At 31.0% G+C, this 27,500-nt stretch overlaps 1 protein-coding gene across 2 annotated transcripts in view; it reads right to left on the bottom strand.

Moving 5' to 3' along the window:
- LOC135209736 (probable G-protein coupled receptor AH9.1) overlaps positions 1 to 27,500 on the bottom strand; it is a 185,046-nt gene that overhangs the window by 117,416 nt on the left and 40,130 nt on the right. Inside the window, exon 1 of one of the 2 annotated variants that reach the window (XM_064242511.1) lies at positions 16,836 to 17,216. The exons of the other annotated variant lie outside the window; for it this stretch is intronic. The gene's annotated coding sequence lies outside the window, so the exon portion shown is untranslated. Of the gene's footprint in view, positions 1 to 16,835; positions 17,217 to 27,500 lie in introns of those variants that run through there. 2 annotated transcript variants of the gene reach the window in all.

Consider the following 27,500-nt stretch of genomic DNA (forward strand, 5'->3'; position numbering starts at 1 on the left):
ATCTGTTATGCATATTTTGCCTTTTATCTTCTATCTGTTATGCATATTTTGCCTTTTATCTTCTATCTGTTATGCATATTTTGCCTTTTATCTTCTATCTGTTATGCATATTTTGCATTTGATCTACTATCTGTTAAGCATATTTTGCCTTTTATCTTCTATCTAATATGCATAATTTGCCTTTTATCTTCTATCTGTTAAGCATATTTTGCCTTTTATCTTCTATCTGTTATGTATATTTTGCCTTTTACCTTCTATCTGTTATGCATATTTTGCCTTTTATCTTCCATCTAATGCGCATATTTTGCCTCTTATCTTCAGTCCATTATGCATAATCTACCTTTCATCTGTCACGACGTTTACAGACATCAGAAATAACACTTGTGAAATCGAGGACTCCCAATTTTACGTCAACACCTGCTGATGAAATATTTCTTCTTCTTCGTCTTCTTCGGCCTCTTCTTTCCTTTGTTATGGTCAGGGAAAGAAAAAGAAGGCGTCAGACACACCACCCCCATCAATAATCCGTGAATAAAATCTCGGCGACCAGGAAGAGGAGCTGCTAGCTCAAGTTTGCTGTCCAAATCACTAAGGAAGGAGCGAGGGAGAAAGAGGGTCCACTGTTGCTATTTTTGATCAGATGTCGAGTGTTGACTTTTCGCCGAGCAAACAAACTCACATCATCGGCACAGCTTCTCTCTCTCTCTCTCTCCATTTCATCACAATCTTTCTCCCCTCTCACCTGTTCTATCTACAATCACTATGTGATGTGTTGCCATCCCCTCTCTCTCTCTCTTTCTGTCTGTCTGTATCTGTCTGTCTGTCTGTCTGTCTCTACCTTTCATCACAATCTTTCTCCCTTCCCACCTGTTCTATCTACAATCACTAAATTATGTGTTAATGTGTTGTCATCATCATGTCTCTCTCTCTCTCTCTCTCTCTCTCTCTCTCTCTCTCCATTTCATCACAATCTCTTTTTTTCCCTTTTTCCCACCCTGTTTCTATTCTACAATCACTATATGATGTGGTCTATTCCATCCCCCGCTCTCTCTCTTCACCTCTCTCCACCTCGCATCTCTCCAGCTCCTCTCTCATCTCTCTCTGTGTGTGTGTGTGTGTTTCCTCGCATCCTCTTATTCTCCCTCTTAATCATTCAATTACAATTATTCAATAATGTGACATCAGTGACATCAATCTCAACTCTCCTTCGCTCTCTCTCTTATTCATCTTCCTCTCTCTCTCTAAGTCTCTCTTCCTCTCTCTCTCTCTCTCTCTCATCCGTGTCAGCTACAGTCATTTTATGAAAGATTTCTTGCTCAGTCAAACAATTCATTGTTTCCGGTGCAAACCAACCACATTTTTCCAGATTAAAAACAAAAGGAAAACAAAAACTTCTCCCTTGTAAATAAACAAATAAAAAATAATCAAATAAGAGGCAAATAAAAGCGAACATAAATCCGGAGAAAAATATCTTTATCAGACCCCTGAAACGCCGGCCCCGTCCCTCGTGCGAAATGGCCGAAATTTCCCCGACGAAAATAACCTCATATAATTCCCTCTATCTTCTTCTCCCTTCCCTCTGTGATATACTAACGCACGTTCCTCTTATCACCTCTGGTGTGTGGCCTCTACCACACTCCTTGTCTCCATCTTTCACCCTCTACTAAAACCAACCCTTTCCCCCTAATAGGGGTATTTTCCCTTCTTCCGGTCCATAGGTTAATTGATTTGCGTCCCCTCTGACCTACCTCCCCAAACAAGGCAAATGACTCTTCCCGTATGGACACCAGACCCAGAGGAGCCGGGCTTGCTTATAACATAAATAAATATATATATATATACTATAATATATATATCATATATATTAATATATAATATATATATATATATATATAATTAATATATTAATATATAGTTATATATATATTATATATGATAGATATATATATATAATATAGTTTATATATATGTATTATATATATATATATATATATATATATATATATATATAATATATATATATTAGAAATTATTATATATATATATATATATCTCTCTCATAGATTATATTATATATATCATATATATTATATAGTAAACGGCATATATATAGCTATATTTAAGACTAACATATAATTATATTGTATATATATATTTATACATACATATATATATATATTTAATAACATACATAGTTATGATATCTATATATATATATATGATATAATTATATTATATATATATAATATTATTATAATATACTATTATATATATTATATATATATATAGATAATAATAATACAGAGGAGAGAGGTAGGGAGGAGAAACTCAAAGGGCTAGGTTTAGCGCGTTATTTCGTTTTAAACTTCTTATAATCTAACTATAGCTTAATTATAACCTCTTTTAAATTATCATTAAGGAAAAAACCTAACCGGAAACTGGTAATGTTTTTTTCTGTGGTAATCTAGAACAAGCCTTAGGAAACTTTAATTAAGATTAGACGATGTAAGTCTTCTCTCAGGTAATCCTGTACCTGCCTACAGTAAAGGAGGGTAGCTGTATGTATCTTTATTTATATTATAACGTATATCATATATAAAGATATATATATATATATATATATATATATAGTTATATATTTATTTTAATATTATATTATATATATAATAATAATTATATTATATAATATAATTAATTATTATAGATATAATATATATATTTATATAATTATATACACACAGATACACACGATGATATATATATAATATAGTATATGGTATATTATATATAGCACTATATATAGTATATATTATATAATATATATATATATATGTATAATATATATATATATATATATAAATATATATATTATATATATATATACTAATATATATAATATATATTATAATTATATATAGATTATTTATATAAGATATATATAATAAATATAAATAAATTAATATATATTATATATCTATAGATTAATATACATATATATAATATATATATATATAAACTAATTATATTTTTAAACATTCTAGATAACTTAATTACTTATTCCCTTAGCTTTATCAATCTAATGTTATTGTAATCAATATCACCTTCTGAAAGTAATTATATATTCACCCATTTGTCCGCATACCTTAGAATTTTTGTTAATTTCAATATTACCCTATAACCAAGTTTTAATAGCTTTAATTTATGTTTCATTTAGCAATATATCAAGTTATTATGTTAATATTATCAGTATTTTCACACGAAGTCTTTCCTGTCTTATGGTCGATTTATCATCATGTTAATAACAATAATACTGGCAATTACTAAGAATGATAACATCAGAATTCAGGTGGTAAAGAACTGAGCTAGGTACGTATAAATAAGCTTTCATTATTTAAGAAAGTAAGAAACTAACGAATAACCATAGGAGAGACACTTTTTTCTTAAGATAAATCAACTATTTATTATTATTATTATTATTATTATTATTATTTATTATTATTATTATTATTATTATCATTATTATTATTTTATTATTTATTATTAATTATTATTATTATTATTATTATTATTTTAGTTATTATTATTTTATTAGTTATTATTATTTAGAGAACTAAACAAGTTCAAACTGAGCAAAATAAAAAAAAATAAAAATAAAATAAATACTGATCAGTTTTTTTTAACTTTTTAAAACTAAAAAAATAAAAAAAAAATAAAACAACTATCCAATAAAGCAAACATACCATATGGCAATTAAACTTTAATTAACTAAACAGCAAATAGGAGGCGATTGAACTAATAATTAACATAAGTTCAATCATGTTATTTCCTAAGCTTTAGATGAAATAATAAGAAAAAGTTTCTTTCTAACTGCTCGCATCAAAGAAATGGAAGCAACGAAAGAGGCTTTCAGGTCAAAATAGGGGGGATCTATAATGGACAAACCGACGACCGCTTGATAATTTTCCTTTATTTTTAAGCTTAATTACCTAATTGATAACTCATTATTCCCATTAAGCAAATTTACCTTCCACCTGGGCCCGCGTTCCCATTAAGGCAAAATGTTGATAAAGTAAACCAGTTTTGGCAGAAAACGACGTCGCTTCACTTTCCTTAATCAATATTTTAAAGGTCGCTTGGCGAATGTGATGCCAATATTGTAGAGAGGGCCTTGGCTATTTTATTTAAATAACTTTGTTTTTATTTACTTATTTTTTATATTCGTTTTTATTTAAAAATGAGATTTTTTTTATGAAACCTTTTAACGAGTTTGGAGGACAGTCATTTGTCAAAGGTACTATACATAAGTCGACTTTTATTGAATTGATACCTCAGCATAATTTCACGATTTTAGATAAAAGGACCACAACCCTTTTTTGCAGGTTTGACCCTTTCCATGGCGTGTAGAAAAACCTCACATACACACCATACATATAATATGTAAATATATTATATATATCTACTATTATATAATAGATGACTTATATATATATATTATATATATAGTATAAATATATATATATATATATATAATTATTATATAATTATATATATATATCTAATTATATCTATATATATAATATATATATAATATATATAAATATATATATTAGGGTTAGATAGATATAATATAGATATATATAGATATAATGATAGATATATAATTATATATATATAGACTATATATAGATATAGATTAGATATATATATATATATATACTAGAATATATATATATATATATATATATAGATATATATTATAATAATATATATTATAGAATATTATCTATAGTATATTATTAATATAATAGATATATATAATATATTATATATATATATATATATTTAGATTATATAATATTATATAGATATTCTATATTATATACCTATATATATATATATATTAGTAGTATATATATATATGATATATATATTTATATATATTTATTTAATATATATATTTATATATTATATATATATATATCGAATATATAGTATATAGTATATATTACTAATATATATATATTATATTTATATATATATATATATATAATATATATATATATTATAAGAAAGATAGATCTATAATATATAAATTCTATATATAATATTATATTAATATATAATATATATATATATATAAGAATATATATATATATTACATTATATAATTTTTATTTATATATTAATATTATATATATTTGATATATATATATATCTAGATAGATATCTATCTATCTATCTATCTATATATAATTTTTAAAATAATCATATATATAATAGATTAATATATATATATAATATATATTATATATATATATATAATATAGTTATATCATATATATATATATATATATAGTATAATATATAACTATATACATTATTCTATAATATAGGATTATATATATCTATATACTATAAATGCTATCTATATAGATAGTATATTATATTATTATTATATAGTATATATATATATATATATAATATATATATATAGATAGTATTAGAATATATTATAAATATGTCTAATATATATCTATATATAGAATATATATATATAGTAATATATAGATATATATATATATATATATAGTATATATATATATATATATATATATATATAATCTATATATATTATATATAGATATAATATATATTATATATAATATATATATAATATATATATAAATATATATTTTATATATATTAATATATATATATATATTATATATATACTCATATATATATATAAATATATATATATAATATGGATTTATATATATATATATATCGATATTAGAGATATATTATAATATATGATGATATCTTATCTACTATATATATAAATAACATATATATATATATATAATATAATTCTATATATATATAGATACGATCATAAATATATAGATATATATTCTATATATTCTATATATATATATATATAATATTATATCAGATTAATATTACATATCTTATATATATATATATATATCAATATATCTTGAATAATATATATATATATATTTATTATATAATATCATATATCATTAGAGAGAGAGAGAGAGAGAGAGAAGAGAGAGAGAGAGAAGAGGAAGGAGAATATAAACTATACTATAATCAGTATATATATATATATATAAATTTTTATAACAAAAAAAAATATATAAATATATAGATATAATATATGTAAATATATATTATATTATAATCATATATATTATTATATTATAAGTATAGATAGATATATTAATCATATAGATTATATAATATAAGCGAATAAACCACGGGAAATGATAGTCAGGAATCCAAGCGCTTTCGTCTTTATTCAGACATCGTCAAGGAGCTACTAAAGTACAACTTTGGAGAGGAAAGGGCCTCAGGTACAAACAAGATCAGGAATACCAGATGGTTTTAATTATCAAAAGTGGGTAAAAATTAAAAGTGAAAAGGGGGGGGATAATTCCAGGATTATCGGATATCACCACCCGGCCCACCAAACTTTAAAACAGATTCTGACCCTAACCGAAATTGTAAGTGTCCAGGTGTGGAAAGACTTTTACCACCATAATGAACTCAGGTGACGTCACTGAGAGTTACTTTAACTTTGGATTTTTAAGTCATTTCCTCTATAACTTTGGATGTATAAATCATATCCCATAAAATCGTCGGAACTTAAAAGCAATTTCTGTGGATATGTAAACTCATATGACGTCACTGAAGACAGGCAAGTGTATTTAATTTATGACAATTTATGAAGCATAACTGGAGGGTTTCATGAGCATTTAAACAGGCATGCATAACTCAAAGTTAACCAATGGAAATTAACTCAACTTATAAATTATTACACGCACGCGAAAGTGTGACGACACATGAATATTTCTGCGTTAAATTGCCGTATTTGCCTCGCTGTCGAACTTCTCAGTTCCAGAGGTCCTCTAATCCTCACACCGCTGGACTGAGGAAAGCCTCCATGAGGATATCGTGCAACTGGAACTTCAAAGGTTCGAGCGAGGATGCGGTGCATCATTACCCAGATGCTATTCTCCTTGCATTTGAATACAAATGTCGAATGCCTTGTTTTTACACATTAATAATTTTAATCACATGATTCCTTGGGAGGGGGCAAAAGTTGTTTTATATTGTAATATTATAACTCGTAGGAATATTATTGAATCTGCTTTTATCAAATATCACAGGGTATGTACAAACTGGACCCATTTGTTGTTAACGAGATTTGTAGGGTTGTTTCTTTTTAATCACCTGTTGAACTGTTCTGTATCTGCTGTACTAGTTTTAACCGGACTTTGAATACTTGTTTTCAATTTTTTCAGTTTTTATGTTTACTTTGTTAGATGTTCTCTGTGTTTTTAGCATTGTACCTCGAAAATGTGTTGAAAGAACACGAAAGCGCTCAGTACGCCTTCTTTTACATTTCCTGTGGCCTTGGCTGAATATATTGTCACGCGCTATTTAGTGACTTATAAGCATTTTATCTATTTATTGACTTATTAATTTATTTTTCCTCTTTAATAAGTGAGAGCTCTCCATTCTGTATTTCTGTTTACCTTCCCTTACTTCCTAATGAGCACTTTACTCTTTGGACACTTAAATTTCAAGTCAAAGGTCCTTTTGGTGGGCTTGTTCCATATGAATAGGGCTTATCTTCTGAATAATAATAATAATAATAATAATAATAATAATAATAATAATAATAATAATAATAATAATAATAATAATAATAATAATAATAATAATAATAATATCTAATACATTCCACTCAAGCAGGGGGCAAGATGGAAATTATTCAAACTATTTTGAGGAAGTCAAAGTATTCATGCCATAGTCTTGAAGTGATTGGCATAAGGACTGATCAGACTGGTTGAATTTGCATCTAGCGTGTATCAGTATCTAGTGGTTTTATTGAATGGATAACCAGCCATGAGAAAAGTTTTTCATGAAAAATACTTAAAATTGTATGGCGATTACACTGATTTTAGGATCATAAAGGAGGTATTATTATTATTATTATTATTATTATTATTATTATCATTATTATTATTATTATTATTATTATTATTATTAGACAGGAAAAGAGCATTTCAGCTACTACTACTCAAATAGGTAATAATAATTATAAAGACAATAATAATAATAATAATCGTGTTGATTGCAAAGAATAATTATAACAATAAGATATAAAGATTAACAATAGAAATTATTATAACCTTGACATAAAACCAAACTATATCTCTGCATAAAAACTCAATAATTCTTATTCCCTTAATCAACTTCTGTAACAATATACAAATTAAAGGGCTTATTCAAATGACATGAAATCTGAAGAAATCCTTTGGAGACCTTTTTCATTATCTTCATAATTAATCAGGGACGGCAAATCTGTAATTTAACATGAGATTTTGCTCCTAATTTGCATTCGATTAGGCATTATCTGCCCACATTTTAGAGGATCTGATCGATAGATGTAAATCTATTCCAAAAACGTTATATTTAACACAATCTCTGTACGATTAACAAATGCACTTTTTCAGAACACATAAATAGACTTGTTATCATACAGTCCAGGTATGTTTTTTTTTTCTACGGCTTGTCTCATATAGAAGCTTTTGCAAAACTATGCATATAAATTACATACATTTTCAATATATCTCAACAAGAGGCCAGTCAACAAAGTGAGAGAGAGAGAGAGAGAGAGAGAGAGAGAGAGAGAGAGAGAGAGAGAGAGAGAGAGAGAGAGAGAATTCAACAAACAAATAAAAAAAAATTAATAAGGAGCAGTTTTTAGAAACAAAACAGAAAGATGAAGCCCTCTAATGATTACTCAGACAAGCGCCTAAGACAATTTTAACATTCGTGGACTCTAGGACTCAATAGGTTAGAACGAGAGACATCTGGACGTTATATAGACTCTCGTCTTACAAGGTCAAGAACCTGAAGGATAAATGACTCGGCTGAGTTCCTTTATCGAGGTGAGTAAACAATTAGCATCGTCCGACAAACATATGAGTTTCCCAAAGGCTGATGAAGATGGGTGACATTTTCACTGATAAATGGAATTCCTGAATTGATTTGCTTAGATCAAGAGTGGACATTTCTTTTATAGTTTCATTTAGCTAATGATTATTATTATACTCTTTTAGAATCTATGGCTTTTGACATGAGAATGATTAGAAGTATTTATATGCAAATCAATACCCTTTTTCAGATTCCATTTCTCAATGAGAATCTTAAAGGTTATAAAAGTAACAACTTGACTTAAAGTTTGATTTGACAGTACAGTGGATAAATATAAATGAATTGTCATTATTATTATTATTATTATTATTATTTTTTTTTTTTTTTTTTTTTTTTTTTTTTTTTTTTGCCCTATCACAGTCCTCTAATTCGACTGGGTGGTATTTACGTATAGTGTGAGGTTCCGGGTTGCATCCTGCCTCCTTAGGAGTCCATCACTTTTCTTACTATGTGCGCCGTTTCTAGGATCACACTCTTCTGCATGAGTCTTGGAGCTACTTCAGCCTCCAGTTTTTCTAGATTCCTTTTCAGGGATCTTGGGATCGTGCCTAGTGCTCCTGTGATTATGGATACAATTTCCACTGGCATATCCCATATCCTTCTTATTTTCATTTTCAGATCTTGATACTTATCCATTTGTTCCCTCTCTTTCTCTTCAACTCTGGTGTCCCATGGTATTACGACATCAATGAGTGATACTTTCTTCTTGACTTTGTCAATCAACGTCACGTCTGGTCTATTTGCACGTATCACCCTATCCGTTCTGATGCCATAGTCCCAGAGGATCTTTGCCTGATCGTTTTCTATCACTCCCTCAGGTTGGTGCTCGTACCACTTATTACTGCAAGGTAGCTGATGTTTCTTGCACAGGCTCCAGTGGAGGGCTTTTGCCACTGAATCATGCCTCTTTTTGTACTGGTTCTGTGCAAGTGTCGGGCATTCGCTTGCTATGTGATTTATGGTTTCATTTTTTGTATTGCACTTCCTACATATGGGAGATATGTTATTTCCGTATCGTTTCTTTGAACATATTTGGTTCTTAGGGCCTGATCTAGTGCCGCTGTTATCATTCCTTCAGTTTCCTTCTTTAGCTCTCCCCTCTGTAGCCATTGCCATGTGTCATCGCTGGCTAGTTCTTGAGTCTGTCTCATGTATTGTCCGTGCATTGGTTTGTTGTGCCAGTCCTCTGTTCTGTTTGTCATTCTCCTGTCTCTGTATATATCTGGGTCTTCGTCTACTTTTATTAGTCCTTCTTCCCATGCACTCTTTAGCCACTCGTCTTCACTGGTTTTCAGATTGCCCGCCCCAGTGCTCTGTTCTCGATGTTTGACGCAGTCCTCTATACTTAGTAAATCCTCTCCCTCCTTCCTTTCGTGTTATGTATAGTCTGTCCGTATTTGCTCTTGGGTGTAGTGCTTTGTGTATTGTCATATGTTTCCTGGTTTTCTGATCTATGCTGCGGAGTTCTGCCTTCGTTCATTCCACTATTCCTGCACTGTATCTGATTACTGGCACTGCCCATGTGTTTATGGCTTTATCATATTCCGACGTTATTATTATTTATTATTATTATTTTTTTTTTTTTTTTTTTTTTTTTTTTTTTTTTTTTCTTTTTTTTTGCTCTATCACAGTCCTCCAATTCGACTGGGTGGTATTTATAGTGTGGGGGCCGGGGTTCCGGGTTGCATCCTGCCTCCTTAGGGATCCCATCACTTTTCTTACTATGTGTGCCGTTTCTAGGATCACACTCTTATGCATGAGCCCGGAGCTACTTCAGCCCTCTAGTTTTTTTCCAGATTCCTTTTCAGGGATCTTGGGATCGTGCCTAGTGCTCCTATGATTATGGGTACGATTTCCACTGGCATATCCCATATCCTTCTTATTTCTATTTTCAGATCTTGATACTTATCCATTTTTTCCCTCTCTTTCTCGTTCAACTCTGGTGTCCCATGGTATTGCGACATCAATGAGTGATACTTTCTTCTTGACTTTGTCAATCAACGTCACGTCTGGTCTGTTGCACGTATCACCCTATCCGTTCTGATACCATAGTCCCAGAGGATCTTTGCCTGATCGTTTTCTATCACTCCTTCAGGTTGGTGCTCGTACCACTTATTACTGCAAGGTAGCTGATGTTTCTTGCACAGGCTCCAGTGGAGGGCTTTTGCCACTGAATCATGCCTCTTTTTGTACTGGTTCTGTGCAAGTGCCGGGCATTCACTTGCTATGTGGTTTATGGTTTCAATTTTTTCGTATTGCACTTCCTACATATGGGAGAGAGTTATTTCCGTCTATCATACTTTGAACATATCTGGTTCTTAGGGCCTGATCTTGTGCCGCTGTTATCATTCCTTCAGTTTCCTTCTTTAGCTCTCCCCTCTGTAGCCATTGCCAATTGTCATCGCTGGCTAGTTCTTTAGTCTGTCTCATGTATTGTCCGTGCATTGGTTTGTTGTGCCATTCCTCTGTTCTTTCTGTCTTTCTCCTGTCTCTGTATATTTCTGGGTCTTCGTCTACTTTTATTAGTCCTTCTTCCATGCACTCTTAGCCACTCGTCTTCACTGTTTTCAGATATTGCCACCAGTGCTCTGTTTTTGATGTTTGACGCAGTCCTCTATACTTAGTAGTCCTCTCCCTCCTTCCTTTCGTGTTATGTATAGTCTGTACTCCCGTATTTGCTCTTGGGTGTAGTGCTTTGTGTATTGTCATTTGTTTCCTGGTTTTCTGATCTATGCTGCGGAGTTCTGCCTTCGTCCATTCCACTATTCCTGCGCTGTATCTGATTACTGGCACTGCCCATGTGTTTATGGCTTTTATCATATTTCCGGCGTTGAGTTTTGACTTGAGTATCGCCTTGAGTCTCTGCATATATTCTTTCCTGATCGTGTCCTTCATCTCTTGGTGTTTATATCTCCTCCTTCCATTATTCCCAGGTATTTGTATCCTGTCTCATCTATGTGTTTATGTTGCTCCCATCTGGTAGCTTTATCCCTTCAGTTCTCGTTACTTTGCCTTTTTGTATGTTGACTAAGGCGCATTTTTCTATTCCAAACTCCATCCTGATGTCCCCAGATACAATCCTTACAGTCTGGATTAGGGTATCTATTTCCTTGATGCTCTTACCATACAGCTTGATGTCGTCCATGAACATCAGATGGTTGATTTTGTTGCCTCTTTTCTTATTATTATTATTATTATTATTATTATTATTATTATTATTATTATTATTATTATTATTTTTATTTTATTTTTGGGCTGTCGCAGTCCTCCAATTCGACTAGGTGGTATTCATAATGTGGGATTCCGGGTTGCATCCTGCCTTCTTAGGAGTCCATCACTTTTCTTACTATGTGCGCTGCTTCTAGGAGCACACTTTTCTGCATGAGTCCTGGAGCTACTTCAGCCTCTAGTTTTTCCAGATTCCTTTTCAGGGATCTTGGGATAGTGCCTAGTGTTGCTATGACGATGGGTACAATTTCCACTGGCATATCCCATATCCTCCTTATTCTATTTTCAGGTCTTGATACTTATCCATTTTTTTCCCTCTCATTCTCTTCAACTCTGGTGTCCCTTGGTATTGCGAAATCAATGAGTGGTACTTTCTTCTTGATTTTGTCAATCGACGTCACGTCTGGTCTATTTGCACGTATCACCCTATCTGTTCTGATACTATAGTTCCAGAGGATATTTGCCTGATCATTTTCTTCAGGATGGTGCTCGAACCACTTATTATTGCAAGGTAGCTGATGTTTCTAGCACAGGCTCCAGTGGAGGGCTTTTGCTACTGAAACACGCCTCTTTTTGTACTGGTTCTGTGCAAGCGCCGGACATTCGCTTGCTATGTGGTTTATGGTCTCATTTTTCGTATTGCACTTCCTACATAAGGGAGAGATGTTATTTCCATTTATCGTTCTTTGAACATATCTGGTTCTTAGGGCCTGATCCTGTGCCGCTATTATCATTCCTTCAGTTTCCTTCTTGAGCTCTCCCCTCTGTAGCCATTGCCGTGTTTCATCGCTGGCTAGTTCTTTAGTCTGTCTCATGTATTGTCCGTGCATTACTCTCTTCTGTTTGTCATTCTCCTTTCACTGTATATTTCTGGATCTTCGTCTACCTTTATCAGTCCTTCTTTCCATGCACTCTTTAGCCACTCGTTTCCAGATTCCAAGTTCCACTGAATTGTTAAAAGCTTAATTTGAGAGTACATGGAATAAATGATTGAGGAATTATTATTATATTATTATTATTATTATTATTATTATTATTATTATTATTATTATTATTATTATTATTATTATTGTTATTATTATTATTATTATTATTAACGAACATAGATTAAAAATCGAGCGAGAAAAAAAAAAAAAAAAACTAACCAAAAAATAGATAAACGATTCTCTAAATTCTTTGAGTCTAAGTCCTAACACGTGCTAATTGAGTCGTGAATCACGTGAAGTCAACCTTATTGCACCCTGCAAAGGAGCTCAAAAACATGTGTTTCACTTAGCTAACATTTCACGTTCACAATATTCGAGAGAAAAACTCACTTTGATGTTGCTGGAATAAAATGGTGGGATTTTATGGATAAGATCCGTAGGAACGTGTATGAATTTTGTTAGTAAGCTATCGTATATAGGAATTTTAACTGAATGTATATATATATACATATATGTATATATATATATATATATATATATATATATATATATATATATTATATATATAGCATCTATATCTATATATATATATATATATATATATATATATATAGATATATATATAAAAGTTATATATATATATATATATATATATATATATACTATATATATATATATATATCATATATATATATATATATATATAATATATATATATATATATATATATATATATATATATATATATATAAATTATATATATATATAATATATATATATATATATATATATATATAATATATTATATAGGACGGTCACTGACGGAGATCTTTCCGCAAGAGTTAGAAGCTTTTTCTAGGCCTGAGTGTCCCCACCGTTCGGTTGAAACAGTAACAAGGGAAAATAAACAAACAGCATTCCAAGAATCAACAAGAGAAATAATGTATATATGAGAATACCGCACTGAATAAACATTAAGGTATTTACAAATATGGCACTCATTATTGTTTATATTTACCAATATGGTACGAATAACTGTTTACTTTGTTCCTGTACTTTGATAAACAGAAAATACAACTTTAGATTTTATTTATAATAGCTAAATGATTTTAAGATAAACTTAGTCAAAAAGAAAATTTCCTTACTTCCAGCTATAGAATTTTATTACGACTTGTTTGTTTCCATAGGAATTAGGCATCATATCTATTGGGAATAATATTTGATATTCCCTCTTTCTTTTTATTTGAATTGAAATACAGCAAAAGCATATTGATGCATTTTTTACTCGTGTTGTTTCTGTGTTTAACAGAACCTGAGAAAGTCACGTTTTATGTTCTACCAAAAAGAAAGGAAAAAACTTTTAAATTTAGTATTACCTTTGGGCCATATATTTTCATCTGGTCAATAGATGTAAGTTTGGTTTCCTCTAATAAAAAAAAAATAATAAAAATTCTTCCAATCTTCTTTGCTGGTTCAATAGACATTAGCTTAGTTTCTCCCAAGTAAAAAAAAAGAACAAAAAAGTAACTAACTTAATACTCTTCCAATCTCTGGCAAACGTTATCGCGTGATCTCTGGGTCTCCCTGCAAACGTTTACATAAAGGGGAAGGAAATCAGACTGCTTTAAGGCCTTGGTAAATTCCTGAATGTAAGCCAAAATAAAGAGAGCGTAGTTAATTTGGTCTGTTGGATAATGAAGCGATGATCTCATGGATGATTAAACATGTGGTTGCCTTTGTAAAGATGCTTTCATATATTATTATTATTATTATTATTATTATTATTATTATTATTATTATTATTATTATTATTATTATTATTATTAAATGGGTGGCTGCATCATTTGAGTCAGCTCTATAATGAGTCTTCAAGGTTTTAATTATAATTCGTTTCTTTTCCACGTTCACATTAGACAGTGATTGACCAAACTTTGTTATTATTATTAATTTATTATTAATAAGTCTAGCAAATAGGATGGCTGCATCATTTGAGTTGATTTTATGTACATTCGCCTATTTCCTCTTTCACGTTAAAATTGAACAATAATAAGCCAATGTTCATTATCATTATTATTCACTGCCAGACAGTCCGTGCATCATTCAAAGAGACGAGTTTTCATAAAGTAATATTGATATTTAAGATAGAAATTAGTGAATGTACAAGTCAGTATGATAAATGAATAATAGTGAATAACGAGTAAAAAAAAAAAAAAAGCATGACATAATCTTGTAAAAAACATTAGTTGTTAATATCTGACAGATTATTTCATATGATAGTTTCTTTAAACTTATAATCAACAATTAATATATTTTCTTTATAAAGCAGCTCAGAAGCTTATTCAATTCTGGCGCTATCTGGCATCTATCCTTATTTATTTTATGTGTTTATTCGGCAAAGATGTCCAGCAAGGACAAGTGTTCGTAATTCAAGTACTTAATAGTACCCTAGGCGAATCTTTGCATACGTGCGCGAGCGTGCGTATGTTACGCAGCGGAATATGAATAGAGGTAGATTTTAAACAATAATTCTTTAATGAAATGATTATGTACGGGGCGACCCACAAATCATACCTAAGAACATATACCGATGGATCAGATGTTCTTTATATTGGCTTAAAAGACCATTAATCATTCTAACAACTGCATATTGTAGTCACAGAGCGTTTGTTGATGTCCTTATCAGTGCTCGCAGTTGAACTCTGGCTTTCCACATTCTCTCTCTCTCTCTCTCTCTCTCTCTCTCTCTCTCTCTCTCTCTCTCTCTCTCTCTCTTATACACACCTACACCCACTACATATATATATATATATATATATATATATATATATATATATATATATATATATTGTCGTGATTATGGTGTCGCAGATTCGTTTCCCAACTACCGGACATCATGATTTCAAAAAATCTTTGAAGATGGAGCTCAAAGGCTTTGTAGTGACAAGTGTATCCAATGATAGCAAAGAATTTGAGAGGTTAAGAGGGCATTGTGGCTATTACAATTTCATATGTGTCTGGTAAAAATGACCAGTAGATTCTACACACGCACACACACATATAGTATATATATATATATATATATATATTATATATATATATATATATAATATATATATATATAATATATATATAATTATATATATAGATATATGTATTATAATATATATATATATACTATATATATATATATAATATATAATATATAATATATATATATATATATATATATATATATATATATATATATATATATATATATCTATATAATATATATATATATATACATTAAATTCCAACTTTTCTATTTCCTCTCCCAATCTTGTACAGTGACAGGTAAAACTTGCTCATTTATATATCAAAATTATTTCATTCTCACCGCTTAAAAATAAGATTAGTTTACGCAGCGTCCAGTATCATATAATTACCCATCTCTCTCTCTCTCTCTTTCTCTCTCGCTTTAACTATATACACTAAATACACAGTTTCCTACTTAAACATGCTCACTTATATATGTATTAAAATCATTTCATTATCACTTATTAAGAATAATATTAGTGGAGGACGCATCTTCAGTATTACATAACAACCCATCTCTCTCTCTCTCTCTCTCTCTCATTCAAGAGTACAACGTTGCAGATCTGTACTTACACATCTGATGCGTCGTATAAGAAGCTTCAAAATCTATATGTCCACTGAATTCAACGTTAGGTAGAATGATTCCCACACATCACCATCAGGTAAAAAGTTCCTTCTTTCAATAATTCAACACTCATCAGCGTCATGGCTACAACAAGTTTGTAAATTTCCATATATTCCTTCAAAAGCTCTCTAAGGAATTATCCGATAGGCGCACGGACCCATGGAAACAAGCCCAATCACAATCCCTAGTCCGAGTGACATTGAGGTACGCGACTTTATCGCGACCGGAGAACCGCCGAGTGCGGAGGACGCGCGCCAACTGATGCCTGGCTCTCAAGTTCCCCAACGGCTACCAGAGGCTGTTGACGGGCGGTCTCTGACGCTCCATACCACCGCCAACTCGCCCTTCCCGTGGCTGTATGCCACCCCAGTGGCTGTGCCATCAGCGGGATACGCCGTCGCAATTCGATCCTGATAAAACACACTCACGCTTTTGACCGGTGTCTCGCTGTTAACTGCACGTGGGCGGTGACATAGAGTTGTTCTTAGTTTCAGACAGTTGGTTGTCTGCTTCTTTTTTTGTTTTGTTTTTCATTTTCGGACAACAGTGGCCTGTCTGTCTGTCTGTCTGTTTCTCTTTCTGTCCGCCAGTCTGTTTGTTTATTTGTACGTGACGTCTTGTTTAAGTTTATTACTTATTAATGAATGAAACTCTGATGAGCACTTTCTCTTTCTCTCTCTCTCTCTCTCTCTCTCTCTCTCTCTCTCTCTCTCTCTCTCTCTCTTAAGTGCATGTACGTACATACCTTTCCCGTTTCATTCATTCATTCTCTCTCTCTCTCTCTCTCTCTCTCTCTCTCTCTCTCTTTTAAGTGCATGTACGTACATACCTTTCCCGTTTCATTCATTCATTCTCTCTCAAGAAAGACAAAATCTGCAACCTTTTGAAAAGAGGGAATTGCAGATTTGGAGAAAGATGTTACTACAAACATCCTAAGATATGTCAAAACTATGAAATATATGGTAAATGTGCATACTTAGATGGATATGGGGATGATTGCAGAGATCTGCATCCAAAAATATGTAAAAACCTAAAAGAAGGAAAAGGATGTAAGTTCGACAAAAAATGCAAATATATGCACCCTGTAGCCATGAATCATAATCAAATAAATGACCAAAACCAAGTAATAAAATCCAAAATAAGAAAGAACAAAATTAAAGAGAGAAATCAATGAAAATATCAGGTAAAAGAGAAAAGCAAACCACCAATGAGATATGCAGAGGTGTCAGCAAAAAATTTCAAAGCATCAGCTCCGAAATTCTACTCAAGAGATAATTAACTGTATTTATTATGCAAGAGGATATTGCAGAAACGGAGAAAATTGCGATTCAGACACAAAATGAATAATTATGATGAAGGAAGATCAAATATTATGGAAAAGTTGGATTTTTTAATGTCAGAATTTCTGGAAATGAAAAAAAGAACAACATACCAGAACAGGAAGAGACATGGGAAAATCCTTATTACTACCAGTATTAAATGAAGGAGAAAACACGCAAACCATCATAGTGATGAATGCGCAGGGTTTACGTTACGAGTAACTCAAAAAGAAAAATAGAGTACTTACGAAGAACTAACCCAAAATGAAAAGAAAATAGATATAATGAAGAGACTGGGAATGATGATCAATAAAAGGTTCCAAACTTATAGATCAGATAGAAAAAAATAGGAATCAAGGGGAACCGCAATATATGGGAAAGACAAAAACAAGGAAAAATATATGAGAAATATAGTAACTCAGAATGTGAACTAATAGCGGTAGAATTTGAATCTGAAAAATTGATGAACATAGTAATATATATAGACCCCTAATACTAAAGAGTTTGACTTAATAATTGAAAAATTGGATGATATATGTAGAAATCACAAGGACCTGGACTATTCTCCTATCTGGTGACTTCAACTTTCCTTTCGTAGAATGGAAAGAACGAATAGGAGATTGTGGTTGTACTTATACATATAAAAAAGAGAGTAATAGTAGTGCAGAAGATAAGAGGCAATTTGAAAAGCTATTAGATATGCTACTAGAATACACATTCAACAAATAAATCACCTGCCAACAAGAAAGGAAAATACTTTAGACCTAGTATTTGTGAACGAGATGAATTATGTTAAAGAAATGATAGTTTATAATGCGAGTATTTCAGACCATAATGTCATAGAATTAACAGTTCATTCCAAAGCAAGTGAAAATAGAGATAAGCAAGAAATGAAAAAGTGGGAAGGATATGGAAAATACAACTTCTACAGTAAAAATATAAAATGGTCAGAAATTAATGAAGAATTAAACAAAGATTGGGATAACATTTCGTAAGTGATGACATAAGGGTAAATACGGAGATATTATATAAAATATTGGAGAAAATAGTGGAAAAATATATACCGAAGAAGAAAAGTAAACATCATTCATGCATACCAAGAGACAGAAGGATCTTGTTCCAGAAAATCAGAAAGTGGAAAAAAGGTCTTGCAAAAGAAAAAAATGCATGGAAAGTTATAGAACTAAAAAGTAAGATAGAAAATGCAGAACAAAAGATTATACAATCAAAAGAAAATGAAAAACGGGACTTGGAAGAAAAAACCCTATTAAATATCAAGCAAAACAAACTATTATACTCATATGCGAAGAAGATGAATAAAAGAAGAATAGAAATAGGCCCTCTGAGAATTGAAGGGAGATTAACGAATGAAAAAAAGGAAATTTGCACATACTGGCAGAACGATATAAGAGAGAATTCGCCCCAGAATAGATAATGAAGATAATGATATAGAAGTAAGGGAAGAAAATAGTGAATATTTAGCTGACATAGAAATTAATGAAGCTGATATTGTGCAGGCAATTAATGAAATTAAAAATGGAGCTGCTGCAGGGCCGGATGGAGTCCCTGCTATTTTGTTAAAGAAAGTAGTTCATTCTATCGCAAAGCCACTTGCAATATTATTAAGACAAAGTGTAGATACAGGCAAGATTTATGATGAGCACAAATTAGCATATATCACCCCTACTTTCAAAAGTGGATCAAGACTAGAGGCAAGTAATTATAGGCCTGTGAGTCTAACATCACATATTATGAAAGTGTATGAAAGGGTAATGAAGAAAAATATTATGAAACATTTAATAAAAAATAATTTGTAATAGGACAACACGGTTTCGTACCCGAAAAAGTACACAAACCCAACTGTTAGTACACCGTGAGAACATATTCAAAAATATGAAAAGCGGAAATGAAACAGATGTGGTTTATTTAGACTTTGCAAAGCTTTTGACAAAGTAGACCATATAATATATTAGCAAAGAAAATTAGAAAACACAATATCGTAGATAAAGTAGGAAGATGGTTAAAAGAATTTTTACACAACAGAAAACAGATAGTTATTGCAAACGATGAGAAATCGGATGAAACCAAGGTAATATCCGGTGTGCCACAGGTACGGTGCTAGCTGCAATATTGTTTGTTATTATGATTGAAGACATAGACAGTAATGTTAAGGATTCGGTAGTGAGTAGTTTCGCTGATGACACAAGAATAAGTAGAGAAATTACTTGTGATGAAGATAGGAACGCTCTACAAAGAGACCTTAACAAAGTATATGATTGGGCAGAGGTAAATAGGATGGTATTTAACTCTGATAAATTTGAATCAATAAATTATGGAGACAGAGAAGGAAAGCTATATGCATATAGGGGACCTAATAATGAGGACAATCACAAATAAGGAAGCAGTTAAAGACCTTGGTGTGATGATGAATAGGAACACGTTATGGCAATGATCCAAAATAGCAATTCTGTTGGCAAAATGTAAAGCAAAAATGGGAATGTTGTTACGGCACTTCAAAACAAGAAAAGCTGAACACATGATTATGCTTTATAAAACATATGTTCGTAGTCCACTTGAATATTGCAATATGATATGGTACCCACACTATCAAAAGGATATTGCACAAATAGAGAGTGTACAAAGGTCCTTTACAGCTAGAATAGAAGAAGTTAAGGACCTAGACTACTGGGAAAGACTACAATCCTTAAAATTATATAGTCTAGAAAGGAGAAGAGAACGCTACAGGATAATTCAGGCATGGAAACAGATAGAAGGAATAACAGAAAATATCATGGAACTAAAAATATCAGAAAGAGCAAGCAGAGGTAGATTAATAGTGCCCAAAACTATACCAGGAAAATAAGGAAAGCACACAGGACATTAATCCACTACGCACCAGCATCGATAATGCAGCGTCTATCAATGCGTTGCCAGCTCATCTGAGGAATATATCAGGAGTGAGCGTAGATGTGTTTAAGAATAAGCTCGACAAATATCTAAACTGCATCCCAGACCATCCAAGATTGGAAGATGCAAAATATACCGGAAGATGTACTAGCAACTCTCTGGTAGACATTAGAGGCGCCTCACACTGAGGGACCTGGGGCAACCCGAACGAACTGTAAGGTCTGTAAGGTAAGGTCTCTCTCTCTCTCTCTCTCTCTCTCTCTCTCTCTCTCTCTCTCTTTAAGTGCATGTACGTACATACCTTTCCCGTTTCATTCATTCATTCTCTCTCTCTCTCTCTCTCTCTCTCTCTCTCTCTCTCTCTCGCTCTCTCTCTCTCTTTTAATGCATGTACTATACCGTTTCCCCTTTCGTTTCATTCATTCATTCTCTCTCTCTCTCTCTCTCTCTCTCTCTCTCTCTCTCTCTCTCTCTTTTAAGTGCAGTACGTACTACCTTTCCCTTTCATTATTTCATTCTCTCTCTCTCTCTCTCTCTCTCTCTCCTCTCTTTTTAAGTGCATGTACTACATACCTTTCCCTTTTCATTCATCATTCTCTCTCTTCTTCTCTCACTCTCTCTCTCTCTCTCTCTCTCCTCTCTCTCTCTCTCTCTCTCTATATATATATATATATATATATATATATATATATATATATATATATATATATATATATATATATATATATATATATATATATATATATATATCATATATATATGTATATGTATACTAAATATATATATATATATATATATATATATATATATATATATATATATATATATATATAGAAATATATATATATATATATATATATGTATGTATGATACAAATATATATATATATATATATATATATATATATATATATATAAAAATAATATATATATATATATATATATATATATATATATATATATATATATAAATATATCTTCGAGTGTTTGTACGTCTACCTACAACATACCCTTCCCATTGATGAAGAAATAGAACTAGTCGCAATTTATGCTTGTTTATATTTATATTTAAAAAAACGCGCTCGCGCACACGCACACATTTAATGATGCACACTTTATACAATGACCAATGGGATATTTCGAAAAACAGCTTTTTTTATATTGACAAAGATTCAAAGATATTTAAACAGGTCTCATCAGCAGCGCCCGCCTATTGTCTTTTGTTTTTGGGACACGTTTTTTATCCCAAGATTCTGTTGGTGTTTCTCATTACCTAAACAAACTCGATTTTAGCAGTTATTTCATCTCGGTGTTAGGACTATTAGTGTATCGTCTTTTTGTGTTCTTTGTCTCCGAAATTAGTTGTATATATTACCTTCTTTTTAACTCTGCCATGAATTTCATCCATTTGACAAATTTGATTATGTAGAGAAAATATAAAGAAACAAGATGCATAGCGTTTTATCTACCCGAAACTGCGACTTTATACTTATGTATGCTAACATAATCGTCTCTTTATATTACTTATCATTGTAATGGGAATTATGCCTGTCGTATGAGAGAAGTGTGAAATATAGTTAATTAAAAGAAGGAGTGTAACGAAACTTCATATATGTATACACAAACACACACATCTGAAAAACTGCTCATAATCATAAACAGATATATTTCACAAGCAACTCCACTCGATATCCAATTCCCACTCCTCTCAGGAAAAATACGAGAAAACATTATTACAATGGCAAACTTTCCCACAATTATAACTCTGTGTTTGGTCCGTCTGCTGAAACATATTTAGTAACTGCGAAAATAACACTGGCCCTCCTATCTCATTGTCCAATAAATTGTAAGGTTTGATGGCGTCATTTATCCGGGTAAGTTATGTGGCCAAGCCAGCAAGAAGAGGAAGAATGTCCTTTGCCCTGGACCCAGATATTGCATTTGGGGTAAAAACTGACAAAAATATGACGGTTACATTTGTTCTGACAAAGTTTTCATATCGAAAGGGACAGGAGGGGAATGGGATACGGAGCAAAATTAATCATCAATATCATTTATATATATTTCTTGCGAAAAACCGTTTATGGCTCCTTTTACAATGGTTTATTTTTTATTTTTTTTTGTGAGATTGAAAGACGTTAAAATGGTCAAAAACATTTTCCAGTAGTTACAGAATTTTTGTCTAACTCATATCCTGTTTTTCCTGTTTTGTTAAGTACTATAGAATGTCTTAGTTTTGTTAAGCATTATAGAATATCTTAACTTTGTTAAGTATTATAGAATATCTTAGTTTTGTTAAGTATTATAGAGGATCTTAGTACATTATTCCTATAGACTGGTTGCATAATCTAATAAAAAAAGAGATTTACCTTTAATAGAAGGAGATAAATATGCCACTAGAAATTCTTTTCTCAGCATTCTGATGAACCAACTACCTCTAAAACATAGATATATACAAGTTACTGAAATGGCATTCAATTTGAAAACTGCCGAGAAGACATTAATCTTGACGAATTTTGACGTCAGTTCTGAATATTATTGATTTCGGGATCGTTTGTATTATGGAGCTCTTATATATTTCAAGGATTCCTCACTCAGTTCTAATCTTACGAAATACAGGTCCTATATTGGAATAGTCTTTAGCAAAAAAAAAAAAAAAAATGAAAACTATAAAATTCCGTAATAACTTTAAATCTCATATCAAAGGCAACTACATAAATATGAGGTTATCAGCCGGCCAAAAATTTCAGATGAAATCTTAAGATTTTTTTTTCAAAGGTCATTTTTTCTAGTGAGGTAATCGCATTTTACAAAAAAAAAGAAGAAAGAAAAAAAACATGGTAGACTTCGGTTAAGGCTTATTAGATCCAAAGATTAATAACATTTTGATAATTATGCCACTGAAAAATTGACTGTTGGGAGATAATGAGCTTTCAACATATTTTTTTTATATACTTTGTTTGGATGATCAGAGTTAGGAATAATGATCGCTTTCAGAATTATTATAGTTTTTAACTATTGTTTCTCAAAGTGATAAAGTGATAATACGTGTTACTGTATATAGCTAAATGTTATTTACTTAGAAAATACACACAAACACACACACACACACGCACACACATACATGTATATATATACTTTCAATTTTCCAGAGTCAATTTAGGCTTCATCCATAAGTAAGAATTTGTCTAACCCTAAGGTGCCACATTGAGTTAAGGAAGCATAAAGGATAATTCTTTCAAAGAGCCCCAAAAGGAAGGGTATACATTTTTGATAAACTTTCTTCAACTTCAGACGTCTCTTTTCGTCTATTCAATCCTCTAAAGGAACTTTTAGACCCAAGGCTAAAATATACGACCCTGGGATTTTGAAAGTAAAAAAATTTAACGAGCTTTCGAGGTTCAAAACCTCATCTTCAGGCTGAAAAAATTGACAAGGATGAGAAATCGCTAAAAATTACATTAAAATGAATTGTCTTATTAAAAGCTTCAGTAAAAACATAAAATAAAACGAACATTACATACATACTAAAAATTACGATAAAACTAAAACAAAACGTAAAACATACAAAAACAGAAATAAAAATGAAAATAATATGAAAGGTAAACAAACTACCCTCAAAAATAAAATAGCTAACGACCCACTTTGTGTACCTACTATGAAACTATATGATAGCTAGTTGAATACCGGACGAGTTGTTGTTCAATTCCGGTTTCATTTTCTTAATAAACAGCGACTCTGAAATTAAAAGGTCCAGTCTATTTGAGCAAAAAGACAGTACTCTAAAATCTAGGTGAGTGAAAGGATGGTCCTGTGCTAAACTGTGTTCCCTTATGGCAGAAAAAGGTGGTTTAGAAAGAGGAAACCTAGTTCTAACGGAAAGACCTCTGTGTTCCAAAATTCTGTGTCTAAGCCAGCCCTTTTCTGCCATAAGGGAACACAGTTTAGCACAGGACAATCCTTTCACTCACCTAGATTTTAGAGTACTGTCTTTTTGCTCAAATAGACTGGACCTTTTAATTTCAGAGTCGCTGTTTATTAAGAAAATGAAACCGGAATTGAACAACAACTCGTCCGGTATTCAACTAGCTATCATATAGTTTCATAGTAGGTACACAAAGTGGGTCGTTAGCTATTTTATTTTTGAGGGTAGTTTGTTTACCTTTCATATTATTTTCATTTTTATTTCTGTTTTTGTATGTTTTACGTTTTGTTTTAGTTTTATCGTAATTTTTAGTATGTATGTAATGTTCGTTTTATTTTATGTTTTTACTGAAGCTTTTAATAAGACAATTCATTTAAATGTAATTTTTAGCGATTTCTCATCCTTGTCAATTTTTTCAGCCTGAAGATGAGGTTTGAACCTCGAAAGCTCGTTAAATAAAGAATATTCTTCCTGGTCTTGGCACTGTTATTTATCATCAAGTTAAGATTTCCAAGTAGCCGCCCAATTACTGAGACTATATATATATATATATATATATATATATATGTATATATATATATATATATATATTTATATATATATATATATATATATATATAGATATAAGCGAATACCACAGGAAAATGATAGTCAGAAATCCAAGCGGTTTTGTCCTTACTAAGACATTGTCAAGGAGAGAATAAAATACAATTGGAGAGAAAGGTCTCAGGTACACAACAAGATCAAGAATACCAGAATAGTAATATTTTCATGGAATTTTTTTAGATAAAACTCTTCCCAAGGATTTTGCCACAAAAAGTTATATGGTTTAGGTATGTGGATGATATTTTCTGTATTTGGCCAGTTCACGAAAATCTCCAGGAATTTCTTAATAATCTCAATAATTTAGTCCCTTCTATAAAATTTACTGTAGAGGAAGAAAGAAATTGTAATTTGAATTTTCTTGATGTAACTGTCCATAGAAATGATAGAAATTTAACCTTTTCAGTCTTTCGAAAACCAACTAACATTGCCTCTTTTGTTCATTACTACACCAATCACCATCAAAATGTTAAATTCTCTGTTTTTTTTGGGATGTTCCTAAGGGCTTTACGTGTCTATAGCCTGCAGTTTATTGACGCTTAAATTAAAGCTATTTTTGATATTGCATTGCAACTTGAATACCCAAGGACTTTTGTAGATGTGACATGGAAAAGAGCTAGAAAAACATTTTATTCAACTAATGACAAACTTGAATTTAGTAAGTATAACATTCTAAAATTACCCTACGATGAAAGGTTTTTAGATATTCCTATAATTTTGAAGCTTTTTAACATAAATGTTGTTTTCAGTAATATTAATGTCAAGAGTTTAGTAATCAAAAATTCTCTTAAAGATCTTCCAGGCTGCATATATGAAATTCCTTGCAAAAAAGGTGATAAAGTCTATTATGGACAGACCGGTAAATCTCTTTCACAACGTCTCAAACAGCACCTATATTCTGTGAGAACTGGGCAAATATCGAATGCGTTATTCGTACATATGAGAGATTCAGATCATCCTATTAACTGGAGTCAAGCAAGAGCCTTAATCCCATGTAATGACACAGTTAAAAGGAATATCATTGAATTTTGTTTCATCAAGTCAAATAATAGAAATGTTCTAAATGTAAGTCTTGGTTTATTTAAACTTGATGCTTTCATAATGAAAAAAAGTTGTAGATAAATATAAGCAACAAAATTAATATATTCAGTTTTTACATGATTTGGACTGCAAAGATACTTTGTAATTTCGGTTAGGGTCAAATCTGTTTAGGTTTGTGACCGTGTGATATCCGATAATCCTGGATTATCTTTTTTAATTTTTACCCTTTTGACAATTAACCATCTGGTATTCTTGATCTTGTTGTGTACCTGAGACCTTTCTCTCCAATTGTATTTCATTCGCTCCTTGACAATGTCTGAGTAAAGACAAAAGCACTTGGTTTTCTGACTATCATTTTCCTGTGTTATTCACTTATTTAATGAAGTCACGTGCATCTACTGTGATTTTTAAACATATATATATATATATATATATATATATATATATATATATATATATAATATATATATATATATAAAGGAGATTCATTATGTTACCCTCCATATTTTTTTGGAATTTTATAAAAAAAAAAAAGACTTATTGCAATCCAATCAGTATCAACAAAGGATTTAAGAATATTCTCTGCATACTATCACACCCTAATTTCATTCCTGCTGTGCCATTTTAAAGACTATGGATATTAACTCAGTATTTAAACATATAAATATTGTGTGAAATAAACTAATTAAGAATAGCCGTAAAATTTCAAACAATAATGTATACATTATTCCTTGTAGAAAATGTAATACGATTTATATTGGGCAGACCTCTAAGGAACTAAAGGTAAGATACTCTCAACACATATATGCCATTTCAAGA

The sequence above is a fragment of the Macrobrachium nipponense genome, chromosome 38 (genome assembly GCF_015104395.2).
Source record: "Macrobrachium nipponense isolate FS-2020 chromosome 38, ASM1510439v2, whole genome shotgun sequence".
Lineage (NCBI taxonomy): Eukaryota > Metazoa > Arthropoda > Malacostraca > Decapoda > Palaemonidae > Macrobrachium > Macrobrachium nipponense.